We start from the raw sequence: 19,045 nt of genomic DNA on the forward strand, positions 1-19,045 counted from the left end.
GAAGAATGAGTGACAGCTGTCAGGAAATAATGAGTAACAGCTGTCACTCCCGGCTGTGTCCGTGGCGGCAGCGCCCTCTCGTGCCTGAAGCCCGCACTTCAGGCAGGGCGCCCTCTGGTGGTGGGCCAGCAGTACCTCCTCTTCTGGCGGCCCACACAACAGACACAACTTGTTTGATGAACGTCAATATGGTTTTAGAGCGAAAAGGTCCACTATACTGGCATTGCTCGATTCGATGGAAGAGATCAATAAACGCGTGAACCAAAGGGAAATAGTATTGTTTATTTATTGACCCAAGAAAGGCTTTTGACACAATTGATCACAATATATTTTTTCAAAAGATGGAACTGTATGGGATCAGAGCGGTGGCTCTGAGTTGGATTAAAAGTTACTTACAAACCGGAAGCAGTTTTTTAAACTCGGGGACTACTGTTCTTCATGTCTGGACATCATTTGTGGGCTTCCACACGGATCTGTGTTAGGACCAAAATTAATTTTATACATCAATGAGTTATGTAAAGTTTCAGATCTGTTTAAAGCAGTTCTCTTTGCAGATAACACAAACCTGTTTTGCTCAGGAGAAAATCTGCAACAATTGTTATCTGATTTAGGAACTGAATAATAAAGTTAAAGAGATGGTTTCATATTAACAAATTATCATTAAAGGTGTCAAAAACTAAATTAATGTTATTTGGAAATTATAAAAAAGACATACAAATACACTTAAATATACCAGGGGTAAACATAGAACGTGTCAAAGAAAACAAGTTTTTAGTTGTCATTACTGATGAAAAATTAATTGGAAAGCTCATATTCAACATGTTCAAAAGAAGGTATCAAAGAGTACTGTAGTATTAAATAAAGCAAAGCATGTCCTTGATTGCAGAGCACTACATACTTTGTATTGTTCATTGATTTCACCCTACCTGACTTACTGTGCTGAAGTTTGGGGCAACAATTCTAAAACTACAGTGCAACCATTATTTATTCTTCAAAAAAGAGCATTAAGAACAATTCATAATGCAGGTTATCGTGACCACACCAACCCATTGTTCATTAAATCTCAAATTAAAACTTCCCGATATGATTTTGTTCAAGACTGTTCAATTAATGTACAAAGTGAAAAATAAACAAGTGTCCTTTAGAATTCAAGAATTTTTTTACTGAGAGAGAGGGAAAATATAATTTACGGGGGTGTATCATTTTAAAATTGCTGGCGTTCAGACGACCAGGAAAGGTTTCTGTCTCTCCATGTGTGGCGTTGAATATGGAATAACCTGACAGAGGAACTCAAACAATGTCCAAATATCAATCAGTTTAAAAATCAATATAAAGACATGATGTTTTCAAGATATGTATCTGCTGAAGAAAGATGAGTTTTGTGTGTTGCCAAATGTAAATGTGTAAATGTAAATCTGTTTGGTAGCATTCGGATTGTGTCCTTTAAGCTGAAGAGTTTGAAGTGGTTGAAAATGGGAGTGGGAATAGATGAGTTTTTACTTCCCCCACTCCTTTTGGACTAGATCATTTTATTTTTGATTAAAGGGGTAGGCGTTAATAAGCTTTGCTTCTGCCTATAACCTTTCAGGCACACGGTTGCATTGTAATCCATTTTTCTTCGTTGTTTGCTACAACTCTATTTTGTGACAAAGCAGTTTATTCAGTCATAACTAAAAGTGTGCCAAGCATCGAATTTGAGGCAGTAACCAAGGAGCTAATTGTTCCTTGACTACAAACACAACCTATTAATTGTATGTTTAACAATTCACGAAATAGGCCGTCTGGACAGCACTGAATTCAAACGTTCCCAGAACATTCTAGTAATGTTACATAAAGCCAACAAAAGATATGTTTCATCAGAACATTCCCAGAATATTCTGGTAACATTACCTAAAGTCATAATCTAGTCATTGAAAGAAATTTGGAAAAAGAAAGATGGTGAGACTAGAATTAATATATTTGTCAAACTTCCCTCACCTAAAATCATGACTTGTCAATATATAGAAGGAAGTAATAATGTTAAGAAAACATTCTAGAAATGTTAGCTGGGGACTTATATACAAGTGATTTCTTAGGGTTTTTTTATTTTTTCCATTTTTAATAAATAAATAAATAAAAAAACTTTTTTCACTTTGTCATTATGACCTATTGTGTGTAAGGAAAGAAGTGAATTTAATCCATTTTGGAATAAGGCTGGAACATAAAATATAGAAAAAGTGAAAGCGCTGCAAACACTTACACAACCTGGTTGACAGTTGTCCCATGAAAATTTGCTGTGCTGCTCATCCTAAAGATGAATATGAGATATTTAACTTGTAACATTGTTGAACAAAGTTCTTACATCTTCTTCCACGTGGTGATCAACCCATCTAGCAATCAGTGGCAAAGTTACTGTAAATGCAATTTAGAAACCACAACACATTGCGTAGAATCTTGTCTGAACCAGTAACCTTCTGGCCACAATGGGATTGTGACAACAACAACAAGTCTTATTTTGGCTATTTACACAATTGCATTTTTCATCACAATACCTCCTTTGCATAATCTTCTGCTCTTTTTCCAACTTCATCTTCACCGCCTATCTGATTAATCCCTGCCAATCACCTTTCACAAACTGATATGCTGCAATCAAATCAGCCCCTCTGGTTTTCTTTGCAGAATTAGTTTTTCATTGGTATTATCACCTTTCATCATTTCGCCCTGCTCTCTGGCCAGTGTTTTCATCTTTTTGGTTTCAGGGGACTGACTCCACTTCAGAGGATTAATGAGATGTTGTCTCTCTTTGTTCGTGTTCTGGTGTTGGGTGCGTCGCACCGTCCTCAGGGGACTCTTTCACCTGAGCAAATCCCAAAGATTTACAACTGTCTGCATATACTTATGCAACTCCGAAGAGTTTCTTTGCTCATTTCCTTGAGCTTCTTGAGGTGCAACCTTTACAGCTTATGGACCATAATGTGGTGACCTCTTGTGGATCCTGCTGTTGTGTTGTCAATGTGGCAAAAAAAAATTAGGGATAAGCACAGGACAAAATCTTCGATATGTCTTAAGAATTCAAGGGTGTGAATACTTACGTACTCATGATTTCTTAGTTTTTTATTTTTAATAAATTTACAAAAATATATATATATAAAAAAAAGACTGTCATTGGGGTATTGTGTGTAGAATTTTGAGGAAAAAATTTTATTTCATCCATTTGGGAATAAGATTGTAACAACAAAATGTGGAAAACATGACACACTGTGAATACTTTAGGGCCCCTTCACACATAGCACGAATAAGTAGGAATCAGGATGAATTATGACGAAACAGCCTGAATGAGCGAACCCTGAAACCATCCAGCCAACGTCAGGAGGGACACACGGTTCTGCAGGCATGCACGAAAGCATCGCAGTGGGAACACAGTGTGAGCAGCTGGAGCATGTTGAACCACATCGCGCAGCTGCTGTGGAGAAAAAAAAAAACCCAGCTGGAACATGTGGAACCACATCGCGCACTGCTGTGGAGAAACAAAAAATAAAAACTACACACAATAAAAAAAACCCACTGCAATGTCCAATGTTTAATCCCTCTTATTGAGCGGACAATACAAAGATCTGTTCCACTGCTCCATACATGACATGAATGGAGCAGTGTGCTCTCATTATGTTTTATTTTGTTCAGCCAGATATATAAATAATGACTACAATCACCGGACACTGATAGATGAGATATTGGTGTATAATGAGTGAAAATCACTGGGTTGATATAAATAATAAATAAAAGGGGACCCAATACACAACCCTGCGGTTAAATAAACCTGGTTAAATAAAAAATAAATATCACTTGCAGGATTCGAACCTGCAATTTACAAAAGCTCTGATTAACAGAAACTTTACCATATCAGAACCAATGGTACCGTGGAGTCCATGGAACCAGGCAAATAAGCAGAACCCAGAACATCGCGGAAAGCCTATGATTGAAAACCCCCAATCAGATCTCAAAAATCCATGCCAAAAACATGTCCACTCAAACAAGTATGGGAACCAAAGACACAACATACATGTTAGGGGCTTAACAGAGTCAATTAGAGCTTCAAGCAGTGTCAAAAAAAAGAGTTTCCATGTGGGATACAGGTGCCCTATCCAAACCCCTTGACACCATACCCAGCCAAAGAGAAAGAACCTCCCCAGAGATCGAGCTACTCCTGACAATCTTTTCCTTCAAAAAAGAACTGATTTCTTGAGATAAATCCAAAACACAATCAGAACAGGGAAAAAGATTTGGGAACCAAGAATAGGAGTCTGCAACTGTATTGGTGGATTTAAATCCCACAACATGACAATCAGTGTCTGGAAAGGACCCGAAGAATGGAAAAATGTAGTTTCACAAAATGCACAAGGCAAGTGTTAATTTTAAGAAAATCTTATATGAAGCATTTAGATGCTTCATCCCAAAACACAGCAAGTAAAGCCCCCAAGAGTATGATTTGTTAAGTGGCCTCAGAAAAGAAATCCTATTAGCCAACGAGTTAAACCTGGGAGTCACGTCTTCCAAAACATGTGAAAAATAATTGACTTGGCCAGGAAAATTCAAAGCAATGTCTGGACAGAAAAACCAAGAAGGGAACAATAACTGGGATTTAGTCAATGCATATATAAAGTTAATTCCCACAAGACGACAATTACTCTCCGGAGAGGACCCGTAGACAGAAATATGTTTGCAGCTCCTCATAAAACAAATGGCAAAGTTTAGCTTCGTAAGGAGCATACATGAAAAATGTCTGGGCCTTCAACAGATTTTCCATGGCAACACAGACAGGAAGACAGATTTGCATTAAACAGAAGACTATGGTGAAGTTACTAACCGACCCACAGTCACAGGCCTCTGAGGTTGCATGCAGGACGGACGCTGGAGCAGGCTGCTGAAGCTCTGGGACAGCTGTACTGTGCGTGCCGGGACCCCCCTTTGGAGCCGCCGCTGGTATATCCACCACAGAGCATGAGGAGGTGGAGCTGGCTGATGCCGACGAAGGAGGTGATCCAGGTGATTCGCACATCGAGAGCGAAGCAGGCATTGTGGGTATGGCTAGAGGCAAGAGCTTCAAGGAGGGCTGAGCAAGCGGCTCTGATGATGTCATCACTGTTGTAGAACTCTGTGGAGCGTGCTCAGCCGACGCCTCCACCATCGTGTGCGCTGAAGCAGAACACCGTCGTGCTCGCCGTCATGGTACCCACTGAAACTTTGGTCAGTGGAACGGAAGAGGACAGTGCAGTCTGAATGAGCGGAGAAAGTATAACTGCCGGCTCCACAGGCGCCATTGCTGAATCATTGAGTTTGCGCGCTGCGATTTGCATCAGCGACATGGAATTTCCTGAGGGCTTGACGGTCGGGTCAGGAGCTTGAAGCGGAACCGATGGTTCTGGAGAACCTTCCACCATCAAGGGTTCAGACAACATTGGAATGTTTGGGGTGCAGAACTTAGAGCCGGCAGCAGCTGATGTGGCCCCAGCTTACGTGGAATGGGGAACAGGAGGAGGGAGAGGTGATGCCGATTTCGGCGTGGAACTCGGCTGTGAAGTCAGTCCTCCTGTCCGGGGCCGTTCTGTCAGTTCCCGCACTGTGGAGCACCGTGGAGCTGGAACTGGTGGAGACGACGAAGCTCGAGTTAGAGCGGGAGGCTGCTGAGAAGCCAGCGGGAAGACATAACCAGGAGTTACTGTGGCGTTGGACAGCGTAACGGTGACTGGTTTGGCTGAACAAAAGTTGTAATATCAGATTCAAAATGAAAGTCCATAGGTTCCTTGATGCAGGACGGCACCGAACCCTGTCTAAACTGCGTTTTAATGTCTTTTAGCTCAGGAAATGCGGTTAACAGCTCAGGCTCAGGAAAAAAGATGTGGTCAAGTGCTGAGAAAGTACGCTGTTTGCTTTGTTGACTTTGGCAGTCCTGATATTCAAAAAATAAGTCTTGAATTTTAAATAAGGACGTAGCTGTTCTGTAGTGCTAACTGCTCTGACTCAGAATCTTCTTCCTCGTTCAGTCTGACTCGTCGTCATCAGATGGCAGGTAGGCCTCAGGGTACTTCATCCATTCTGGATGCTTCTGTTCACAAAAAACATCATCCAGGCTCAGAAGCTCTGGGAAATATTCAAATAGCCATGGGTTTGAATTCACAAGATCCCAGGCTTGATCAAGATAATCAAACTTTTCTCTTGGAGCATAACAGTCATGAAAACAGACAAAAAAAAAAAAAAGAGAGGTCAGAAAAAATCCTCTTTATCACCTCAATATCTGGGAGTACAGCAGCAGAGTCCAAGGCAGGAGTGGAGCTTGCGGGGACCATGTTCTGGCCAGATTGTACTGTCGGGCCGGGCGGCTGCCCGGCAACCATAGCGGCTGGGCCCGGAATGCAAACTTCTAGACTATAGGCATAGGTGTAGGCGAAAACATGGTCTTTATTTCAGGCTCTGGTTTGGTACACATGTGATCAAGCAGCGGAGCAGAGGTACAATTAGGATCAGGCAAAAATGCAGTCATGGTTGGGTAGGGGTCAAGAGGCACGAGCAAACACAGATGTCCAGGATGAGGCAAGAGGCATGGTCGAGGAATACAGAGCAGAGATACAATACATGGCAAGGCAAAAATCAAGACTGAGAACAAGAGCTGGAAAGTGTACAAGACAACAATCTGGCAGAGAAATGAAGAACTGTGAGGATTAAATACGAGGTCTGTGAGAAAAGTATCCGACCTTTTTATTTTTATAAATATATGGATTTGATTCATGTTTTTACGTCAGCCAAGCTTGAACCTTCGTGCGCATGCGTGAGTTTTTTCACGCCTGTCGGTTGCGTCATTCGCCTGTGGGCAGGCTTTGAGTGAGCACTGGTCCACCCCTCTCGTCGTTTTTTCATTGCGAGGAAATGGCGGAATGATTTGGGCTTTGTTCCATCAGAATGTTTTCAGAAACTGTTAGAGACAGGCAGCTGGAAACCATTCGGAAAATTCACATGGCTTTCGGTGAAAATTTTATGGGCTTCACAGAGTGTTATTACCGCTTTAAGGATGGCCCACAATGGCACACGGCCATAATTGGGACATAATTACTAAAACAAAACTAAACTGGTGACAATGGCAAAATAGACAAGTGATAACCAGATGAAAACTATATCAGGAAATAGAGAAAAATACAATAACTAAATAAACAGAAACTGACTAAAACAAACCATAAGAAAAGCAGTGACAAACAGAAAACAAATCCAGACATTATCGCACAACAAATAAGAGGAACAAGAAAACACGGGATGAATTAATGAACAATAAATGAAAACACAACTGACTGCAGAAAAGTAAAACAAAAGTAAATTGTAACAAAGAGAACAAAGTGACAAGTAAAACATAACAGAATAAATCATGATGAAAATAAATACTAATAAATCAAAGCTGAAAAGAACAACAGAAAGAGGGGGAAAGGGGGCTCCATGCCCTGTTCAGGCCAAAATCATGACAATCCAGAGACTTTAACAACTCAAGATGTATTTCCCAACGCAAATTCTACAGCTAGCCAGGCCCCTGTAGTTGGTGCGGACCAAGGTAGCTTAGCTGCCATTAGTTTCCCTCTGGCAGATCCCGAGCAGCCGGGAAAGCAGGCCGACTGGGTGACTGTGAGGAGGAAGCGTAGCCCTAAACAGAAGCCCCGTGTACACCGCCAACCTGTTCACATTTCTAACCGTTTTTCCCCACTCTGCGATACACCCGCCGAGGATCAAACTCTGGTTATTGGCAACTCTGTTTTGAGAAATGTGAAGTTAGCGACACCAGCAACCATAGTCAATTGTCTTCCGGGGGCCACAGCAGGCGACATTGAAGGAAATTTGAAACTGCTGGCTAAGGCTAAGCGTAAATTTAGTAAGATTGTAATTCATGTCGGCAGTAATGACACCCGGTTACGCCAATCGGAGGTCACTAAAATTAACATTGAATCGGTGTGTAACTTTGCAAAAACAATGTCGGACTCTGTAGTTTTCTCTGGGCCCCTCCCCAATCGGACCGGGAGTGACATGTTTAGCCGCATGTTCTCCTTGAATTGCTGGCTGTCTGAGTGGTGTCCAAAAAATGAGGTGGGCTTCATAGATAATTGGCAAAGCTTCTGGGGAAAACCTGGTCTTGTTAGGAGAGACGGCATCCATCCCACTTTGGATGGAGCAGCTCTCATTTCTAGAAATCTGGCCAATTTTCTTAAATCCTCCAAATCGTGACTATCCAGGGTTGGGACCAGGAAGCAGAGTTGTAGTCTTACACACCTCTCTGCAGCTTCTCTCCCCCTGCCATCCCCTCATTACCCCATCCCCGTAGAGACGGTGCCTGCTCCCAGACCACCAATAACCAGCAAAAACTCTATTTAAGCATAAAAATTCAATAAGAAAAAATAATATAGCACCTTCAACTGCACCACAGACTAAAACAGTTAAATGTGGTCTATTAAACATTAGGTCTCTCTCTTCTAAGTCCCTGTTAGTAAATGATATAATAATTGATCAACATATTGATTTATTCTGCTTTACAGAAACCTGGTTACAACAGGATGAATATGTTAGTTTAAATGAGTCAACACCCCCGAGTCACACTAACTGCCAGAATGCTCGTAGCACGGGCCGAGGCGGAGGATTAGCAGCAATCCTCCATTCCAGCTTATTAATTAATCAAAAACCCAGACAGAGCTTTAATTCATTTGAAAGCTTGACTCTTAGTCTTGTCCATCCAAATTGGAAGTCCCAAAAAACAGTTTTATTTGTTGTTATCGTCCTCCTGGTCGTTACTGTGAGTTTCTCTGTGAATTTTCAGACCTTTTGTCTGACTTAGTGCTTAGCTCAGATAAGATAATTATAGTGGGCGATTTTAACATCCACACAGATGCTGAGAATGACAGCCTCAACACTGCATTTAATCTATTAGACTCAATTGGCTTTGCTCAAAATGTAAATGAGTCCACCCACCACTTTAATCATATCTTAGATCTTGTTCTGACTTATGGTATGGAAATTGAAGACTTAACAGTATTCCCTGAAAACTCCCTTCTGTCTGATCATTTCTTAATAACATTTACATTTACTCTGATGGACTACCCAGCAGTGGGGAATAAGTTTCATTACACTAGAAGTCTTTCAGAAAGCGCTGTAACTAGGTTTAAGGATATGATTCCTTCTTTATGTTCTCTAATGCCATATACCAACACAGTGCAGAGTAGCTACCTAAACTCTGTAAGTGAGATAGAGTATCTCGTCAATAGTTTTACATCCTCATTGAAGACAACTTTGGATGCTGTAGCTCCTCTGAAAAAGAGAGCTTTAAATCAGAAGTGCCTGACTCCGTGGTATAACTCACAAACTTGCAGCTTAAAGCAGATAACCCGTAAGTTGGAGAGGAAATGGCGTCTCACTAATTTAGAAGATCTTCACTTAGCCTGGAAAAAGAGTCTGTTGCTCTACAAAAAAGCCCTCCGTAAAGCTAGGACATCTTACTACTCATCACTAATTGAAGAAAATAAGAACCCCAGGTTTCTTTTCAGCACTGTAGCCAGGCTGACAAAGAGTCAGAGCTCTATTGAGCCGGGTATTCCTTTAACTAGTAATGACTTCATGACTTTCTTTGCTAATAAAATTTTAACTATTATAGAAAAAATTACTCATAACCATCCCAAAGACGTATCGTTATCTTTGGCTGCTTTCAGTGATGCCGGTATTTGGTTAGACGCTTTCTCTCCGATTGTTCTGTCTGAGTTATTTTCATTAGTTACTTCATCCAAACCATCAACATGTGTATTAGACCCCATTCCTACCAGGCTGCTCAAGGAAGCCCTACCATTATTTAATGCTTCGATCTTAAATATAATCAATCTATCTTTATTAGTTGGCTATGTACCACAGGCTTTTAAGGTGGCAGTAATTAAACCATTACTTAAAAAGCCATCACTTGACCCAGCTATCTTAGCTAATTATAGGCCAATCTCCAACCTTCCTTTTCTCTCAAAAATTCTTGAAAGGGTAGTTGTAAAACAGCTAACTGATCATCTGCAGAGGAATGGTCCATTTGAAGAGTTTCAGTCAGGTTTTAGAATTCATCATAGTACAGAAACAGCATTAGTGAAGGTTACAAATGATCTTCTTATGGCCTCAGACAGTGGACTCATCTCTGTGCTTGTTCTGTTAGACCTCAGTGCTGCTTTTGATACTATTGACCATAAAATTTTATTACAGAGATTAGAGCATGCCATAGGTATTAAAGGCACTGCGCTGCAGTGGTTTGAATCATATTTATCTAATAGATTACAATTTGTTCATGTAAATGGGGAATCTTCTTCACAGACTAAGGTTAATTATGGAGTTCCACAAGGTTCTGTGCTAGGACCAATTTTATTCACTTTATACATGCTTCCCTTAGGCAGTATTATTAGACGGCATTGCTTAAATTTTCATTGTTACGCAGATGATACCCAGCTTTATCTATCCATGAAGCCAGAGGACACACACCAATTAGCTAAACTGCAGGATTGTCTTACAGACATAAAGACATGGATGACCTCTAATTTCCTGCTTTTCAACTCAGATAAAACTGAAGTTATTGTACTTGGCCCCACAAATCTTAGAAACATGGTGTCTAACCAGATCCTTACTCTGGATGGCATTACCCTGACCTCTAGTAATACTGTGAGAAATCTTGGAGTCATTTTTGATCAGAATATGTCATTCAAAGCGCATATTAAACAAATATGTAGGACTGCTTTTTTGCATTTACGCAATATCTCTAAAATTAGAAAGGTCTTGTCTCAGAGTGATGCTGAAAAACTAATTCATGCATTTATTTCCTCTAGGCTGGACTATTGTAATTCATTATTATCAGGTTGTCCTAAAAGTTCCCTGAAAAGCCTTCAGTTAATTCAAAATGCTGCAGCTAGAGTACTAACGGGGACTAGAAGGAGAGAGCATATCTCACCCATATTGGCCTCTCTTCATTGGTTTCCTGTTAATTCTAGAATAGAATTTAAAATTCTTCTTACTTATAAGGTTTGAATAATCAGGTCCCATCTTATCTTAGGGACCTCATAGTACCATATCACCCCAATAGAGCGCTTCGCTCTCAGACTGCAGGCTTACTTGTAGTTCCTAGGGTTTATAAGAGTAGAATGGGAGGCAGAGCCTTCAGCTTTCAGGCTCCTCTCCTGTGGAACCAGCTCCCAATTCGGATCAGGGAGACAGACACCCTCTCTACTTTTAAGATTAGGCTTAAAACTTTCCTTTTTGCTAAAGCTTATAGTTAGGGCTGGATCAGGTGACCCTGAACCATCCCTTAGTTATGCTGCTATAGACTTAGACTGCTGGGGGGTTCCCATAATGCACTGAGTGTTTCTCTTTTTGCTCTGTATGCACCACTCTGCATTTAATCATTAGTGATTGATCTCTGCTCCCCTCCACAGCATGTCTTTTTCCCGGTTCTCTCCCTCAGCCCCAACCAGTCCCAGCAGAAGACTGCCCCTTCCTGAGCCTGGTTCTGCTGGAGGTTTCTTCCTGTTAAAAGGGAGTTTTTCCTTCCCACTGTCGCCAAGTGCTTGCTCACAGGGGGTCGTTTTGACAGTTGGGGTTTTTACGTAATTATTGTATGGCCTTACCTTACAATATAAAGCGCCTTGGGGCAACTGTTTGTTGTGATTTGGCGCTATATAAATAAAATTGATTGATTGAAATTTCATGGACTAATTTGGTGACTTCTGCTAGGGTGATGGCGCCAGATCTGTCCGACTCTTCCATCCTGCCTCCTTGATGGAGGGCATGTCAATAGGGTTGAGGAGATCCTCAGAGTGTTCTTTCCACCTTATGATAATATCCTCAGTCCAGTTTAACAGCTCTCCTCCCTTGCTAAACACAGCCTGGACTAATAACTGCCTCCCTTTCCTGAGGTGCCTGACAGTTTGCCTGACTTTGAGGCTGACCGAAAGTAATTTTTTATGGCCTCTCCAAACTGCTCCCATGCCCAGGTTTTTGCCTGACCCAACACTGAGGCTGCTGTCCTTTTGGCCGATTCCAAAGACCTCTGTGCCAACCAAGCACAAAAGGCCTCCTTCTTCAGCCTGACGGCTTCCCTTTCCACTGGAGTCCACCGGTGGGTTCTAGGGTTCCCGCCACAACAAGCACTGTCCACCTTATGGGCACATCTCAAAAAGCAGCAGCCTTGGCAATGGATGACTTGAATGTGGACCGCTCTTTTTCCATGTCCTCGACCTCCCTCGGGATCTAGGAGAAGCATATGCACAAACAACAGTGAGATTCCTCTCTGCGACACAAAGTGGCATAGAGGCAGCCGTCTCATTCACAGGGGAAAACTACAAAATAACGGTGTTCAGCTGGAGACATGTGAATATCCCCTCACCCACCCGGCACCTCTCACCCTGGACAACTCTGGAAAAAGAGAGAGTTCAGCCCGTCTTTAGGAGTATGATTTCAGAGACCATTCTGTACGTGGAGGTGAGCCCAAATATTTTTAGAGTGGTTGATATCGCTCAACCTCCCACACCAGCTCAGGCTGTTTCCCCACCCGAGAGGTAATGTTCCACATTCCCAGAATTAAGTTCCATAACTGAGTGTCAGTCCATACCTTTTTCCTTTGCTCGTTTCTCCTTTTCTTCTTTTTCTTTCAAAATTGGGCACCTGATGGCTTTGATCGTTTCCTATCCATGATTATGTCTTACTCCGTTTCAACCACCTCCTCGTCCAAACATTGAATGATTCCCCCCTCCTCCTGCACAAACTGCACTGTGCAACCTTGCTCACCTAACGCGAGAGGTGAGATGGGGGGAGCGATCTGCCGTAACGTAACCACGAACTCCCCCGTCAGGACAACCCCACCCCGGTATTATTTATTTATTTATTTTTTGGACAGGTTTTTTTTTTTTTTTTTACCGTTTTTTTTTCCCCGCACGCTCGTGCCCCCCGTGATACCGCCCTGGGTGGCTGCCCAGTCGGTCCGCCTCCAGGACCATCCCTGCCTGTTCTGGGCGAGGTGACTCCATCCCTACTGGTGTCCGTCATGCAGGATCATAAAGAAGGGTCATAAAGTGCAATAGAGTTGTAATTTAATAATTCTTGAAAGTGTAGTTGTAAAACAGCTAACTGATCATCTGCAGAGGAATGGTCTACTTGAAGTGTTTCAGACAGGGTTTAGAATTCATCATAGTACAGAAACAGCATTAGTGAAGGTTACAAATGATCATCTTATGGCCTCAGACAGTGGACTCATCTCTGTGCTTGTCCTGTTAGACCTCAGTGCTGCTTTTGATACTGTTGACCATACAATTTTATTACAGAGATTAGAGCATGCCATAGGTATTAAAGGCACTGCGCTGCGGTGGTTTGAATCATATTTATCTAATAGATTACAATTTGTTCATGTAAATGGGGAATCTTCTTCACAGACTAAGGTTAATTATGGAGTTCCACAAGGTTCTGTGCTAGGACCAATTTTATTCACTTTATACATGCTTCCCTTAGGCAGTATTATTAGACAGCATTGCTTAAATTTTCATTGTTACGCAGATGATACTCAGCTTTATCTATCCATGAAGCCAGAGGACACACACCAGTTAGCTAAACTGCAGGATTGTCTTACAGAGATAAAGACATGGATGACCTCTAATTTCCTGCACCTCTCACCCTGGACAACTCTGGAAAAAGAGAGAGTTCAGCCCGTCTTTAGGAGTATGATTTCAGAGACCATTCTATACGTGGAGGTGAGCCCAAATATTTTTAGAGTGGTTGATATCGCTCAACCTCCCACACCAGCTCAGGCTCTTCCCCCACCCGAGAGGTAATGTTCCACATTCCCAGAATTAAGTTCCATAACTGAGTGTCAGTCCATGTGGGCATTTGCCCCTGTTCATTGCCAAGAGAACAGTGCACCAGACCCTCTACAGACTCCATGCAGGTGGTGATCCCACTTTGAATCCCACAGTGGTAGCAAGAGGAGGCCCCAGTATCCCTGTTCTCAGTGGCTGTCCTAGAGTGATTTACTCCCCGGGCCAAAACCCCCTGCGCACACTAACGTGGCCACCACCTCCGCCCCACCACCCATGAAAACACTAACTTCATCCAGAACACCCACAATCCCACAAATTAACTCACAACAGCTATTTTCAATAACAAATTTCCGGTTTTAATGACTACTGCAATAACAAACACAAAGATAAACAATAATTACTTCAATAAAGTTTTTGAACATAAAAAACAAAAGACTCAGTGACTTCACATTACAACTATGTACAGTACAGGTATTTAAGAAAGCACAACTGCACTACAGCACCACCCAATGGTCAAAATATTGCACGTCATTCAGTTTTACCTACAGAGAGCACTTTGCATTATCAGAGTATCATTCACCATAATGAACAAGACTTAAACCTCCATTAAAGTCGCACCATATAAATAAAAAAAAGAAGTTAAACTAGTGTGAAGTGTGTACGCCTGTGTGTGCTTTGTGACGGTGGAGGAGCTCAGCAGCACCCGCTGCTCAGTAGGGACAGAAACTGCAATAGAAGTCAGAAAGAGTGATAGAAGTCAGTCTCCAAACACAAGCAGCTACAAAAAAACACACCAGAAATAGAAGCTCGATTTGTCGCTAGTCGTTTTTAACAAAGAAAATGCCGCTAGAGGATTAGGAAAGTCTCCGGTTCAACTCAGAACAGAATGAAAATGCTCCCACGGATGTTTACACCAAAAGATCGCTGATTCGCTCATTTCGCTGTCAATCAAAAAGGGATTCAGCCTCGACAGATCATCCAATCATCATGCAGAAGCTGAGCGTCCGGGCCAGCCCACTGCCCCATAGACCTCCAGACACGCTGAGCGTCCGATGGGCGGGACAAAGCCCAGCATTTGTCCAATGACACGTCTCGTTTCGCGGCAGTCTTTGCTTCGCTAAAGCACTGTGAAGCTGCGGGAATACGTAAATAAATACATACCTTTTTCCTTTGCTCGTTTCTCCTTTTCTTCTTTTTCTTTCGAAATTGGGCACCTGATGGCTTTGATCGTTTCCTATCCATGATTACGTCTTACTCCGTTTCGACCACCACCTCGTCCAAACATTGAATGATTCCCCCCTCCCCCTGCACAAACTCTGCACTGTGCAACGTTGCTCACCTAACGCGAGTGGTGAGATGGGGGGAGCGCTCTGCCGTAACGTAACCACGAACTCCCCCGTCAGGACAACCCCACCCCGGTTTTATTTATTTTTTGGACAGGTTTTTTTTTTTTCCTGCATGCTCGTGCCGCCCCCCACGATGCCGCCCCGGGTGGCTGCCCGGTCGGTCCGCCTTCAGGACCGTCCCTGCCTGTTCTGGGCGAGGTGGCTCCATCCCTACTGGTGTCCGTCATGCAGGATCATAAAGAAGGGTTATAAAGTGCAATAAAGTTGTAATTTATATTTTCTTTTGTTTGTATATTGCATGCATGTGCCTGTATGTGCACAGGATGAACTATAACATGTCATTAAAAAAGCAGAACGTGCTCTTGCTATTTTCCAGACATGTAAAATTGAGTTGAAATAAGTGGCGACGAGACGCTGCCATCATGCAGACGTACAAAGAGCTATTACAGGCTGTGATAGAAACAGATTGTACTGTACTCCAGCCTGAAGATACGACCCCACAGGGCAGAACGAATCAAGTGTTCTCCAAATGAGCTCAACAAATAGCACAAACGGCTTTGCTGGGCACTCCTGCGGATGAACATTACCCTGTACCTTCCCACCCGGAAACTGAACATTCTTTGAATGTTCATTGAACGTTTGCATGAGAACATTTCCCACTTTTTTATTAAATCCTATGCTTCACAAATGATTAAGCCAATGCTGTTGACCTTTCATCATGAGCACGGACAAATCTGTGAATGAACTGAGTGATGAAAGTGAGCTATGGAAAAAAAAAAAAAAAAACTTGAAAGATCTAGAAAAGGCCCTGGCGGGGTCTGGTGGTTGTCCCCCAGAAAAATGTGAAATCTCAAATGCATTCTGGTGCTTACTCAGGTCTATTCCAAAAGAATCTCAAAAAATTAATTTTTTTTGTTGGCACAGGTCAGTTTTTCCACCCCAGATAAGGTGGTAAACCTCAGTAGTACAGCATAGAAGTCCTTATGTTTCAAGTGTATGGCACCATAGACAGTATGCACACACTATGCAAATGAAACATTATGCAAGGGACACAGAATTTTTTATATAAGAAATTCTGAAACTTTAGCAATAAATAAATATGTTTATTGAGTAACAGGGCCTGTAAATTATTTCTTTAAGGAAGGAAAGTTAGCATATACAACTTCATTACTGACAGATTTTACTTTATTTTCAAATTATATCCCAAATAGAACAGACAGAGTATTTCTTGCCAGCAGAGGTGTCAAGTAATGAAGTACAAATACTTCGTTACTGTACTTAAGTACACTTTTTAGGTATCTATACTTTACTCCATTACTTATTTTTCTGCCTACTTCTGACTTCTACTCATTACATTTTCACACAAGTATCTGTACTTTCTATTCCTTACATTTTTAAAAACAAACAGCCTCATTACTCTTGGCTTCAGTTTAACGTTTATATATATATTTCACGTCATGTGCGCCTGTAATCAACTTTTCTGCAGCACGGCTTTGCTTTGAACCGTGAACCAATCGAAGCAGTGGTTCGCAGATTGAGGCAATGCTTCGACCTATTGCTTCGTTTATTCTTTCGCTTAATTTGCCCCCGCTAAAACCATAAAGAGCATACTTCTGTGAGTATTATTTACCTTTTCTATGTTAAACTGACCTGTTATGGTCTTCTGAAACAGTTGATAGATGAATTTTATAACTTAAAAACGGGAGCAATGCTAACGCGTTAGCATATCTATGGCATTTTCAGTGTTAAAAGTTAGCATTTAGCAATTGCAGCCGTCATCACGTTCGGGTGCATCCATCCATCCATTTTCTTCCGCTTTATCCGGAGTCGGGTCGCGGGGGCAGCAGCTCAAGCAAAGCCGCCCAGACCTCCCGATCCACACACACCTCCTCCAGCTCCTCCGGGGGAACCCCAAATTGTAATATTCCTTAAATTTATTTTTGCTTATATATTAAGATGTATTTTATAACTTAAAAACGGGAGCAATGCTAATGCGTTAGCATGTTTATGGCATTTTCAATGTTAAAACTTAGCATTAAGCAATTGCAGCCGTCATCACGTTCGGGTGCATTTGTTTTCAAATTGTAATATTTCTTAAATTTATTTTTGTTTATATATTAATAATCTAATGATTATTATATACAATTTTAGAGAAAGAGGCAAAAAGAACCTGAATAGAAACAACAGAAAATATAAAAGCAACTAACAATGAACATACATAAATACATAAATAAGTGTTTCCTGTGAACACCTAGTGACTCTTACACCTCCACTTCATCCCTGTCTTATTTAAGTTTAATGACAGTTTGTTTTGGTCAAACCATATTTTCAATGTGTTAATTTCTTCAGTGATTTTCTCCAGAACTATCTGCCAAACTAGAAAACTGCTGCATCCTAGTAAGAGCAGAATACTACTAGAATGAATGTGAATGAGGAAAGTTGTGGGTTTTTTTTTTCTTCACTAAATGGATGCTGCACTCACTGCAGTTTATTGTCTGGAATAGTCCCAGATTGCATTTCAGAGCTTCTAGAATTGAAACATTTTCGTGCAGGTGGTGTTGGGGGGTAATTTTGGGTTTTGGGTCTTGGACCACATGTAGAACGAATCAGTTTTTAAATTAAGCTTTCAGTTCATATAGTGGCATCTACCTTTTTTTTTTTTTTAAAGGTTACTTTATACTTTTATACTTTAAGTAGGTTTTGGAGCACATACTTTTTCACTTTTACTTGAGTAAAGAAGTCGAGTTGATACTTCAACTTTTATCAGAGTGCTTTTAAACTGCAGTATCTATACTTCTACTTAAGTAACAAATGTGTGTACTTTTGACACCACTGCTTGCCAGAAATGTTTGAATATTTTGCTTGCTGAACATGAATTTTAGAATCTACTGGCACAAGACACTATACAATCTTATTTAACCATTATAGTACAAACCTCGAGATAATCGGGCTGATGTGAATCAACTTCAGGCACACACTCAACCCACTGATCAGATGGAGGATTCACTGATTCAACAACTCTTATGGCAGCCAGCATGGTTGCTGTTGGGGGGAAACAAGCAATAATCCAAAAATATTATCACAAGCTTATCTTCATAAAGTCTCTTTCTGGGCACTGACATTACTTAAATTTCAAATGCGTCAACACCTAATACAAAAAGAGTATATATTTTAGTCATGTTTTAGTCAAAATATTAATTAGTCCTGTGCCTCTCTGTGGGTAACGTTAGCTCTGTGCTAGTCAAAAATGTGTTGGTTTGGTTCCCATTAATCTATGGCTGGCATAATCAAGCTTCAAGCAAGTTTTGTTATTTCTGGCTAAAACAAATTTGTGCCCACATCAGGTTCCGTTACCTTTTGATATTCACAGCGTTGATATCACGGCACAAAGGCCCAGCCATTTGAAGCTAGCTGCTACATCATGGTAGCTATGTGGTGGTTCTTTGTGAGGAATCCCAGTCGACGAGCGTCCGGCGTTAGTCTCCTCTTCTGCTCTCAGTGGTCTCTTAATCACAGTATAGAGACTAAACAATCAATCAATTTTTTTTATATAGCGCCAAATCACAACAAACAGTTGCCCCAAGGCGCTTTATATTGTAAGGCAAGGCCATACAATATAACTTATAACTATAAGCAAATTAACTTCTATTTGCTAAAACAGAACGGAGTTGAGTGCTGCAACTCAGCCAAGTCGTCTTCTTCTACTCTGTTAAACAGCGGGTTTTAACACAACTCGGTGCACTACTGCCACCAACTGGTTGGTGAGCAGCACTGCAAGCAACTGTGAAGCAGCAAGCATATTGTTAAAATAATTTAATAGTAAATAGATCTATATACACAAACTACTTTAAATAAAATGAATTCATTTGAATTGTA

This window comes from Thalassophryne amazonica, chromosome 12, assembly GCF_902500255.1.
Source record: "Thalassophryne amazonica chromosome 12, fThaAma1.1, whole genome shotgun sequence".
Classification (NCBI taxonomy): Eukaryota; Metazoa; Chordata; class Actinopteri; order Batrachoidiformes; family Batrachoididae; genus Thalassophryne; species Thalassophryne amazonica.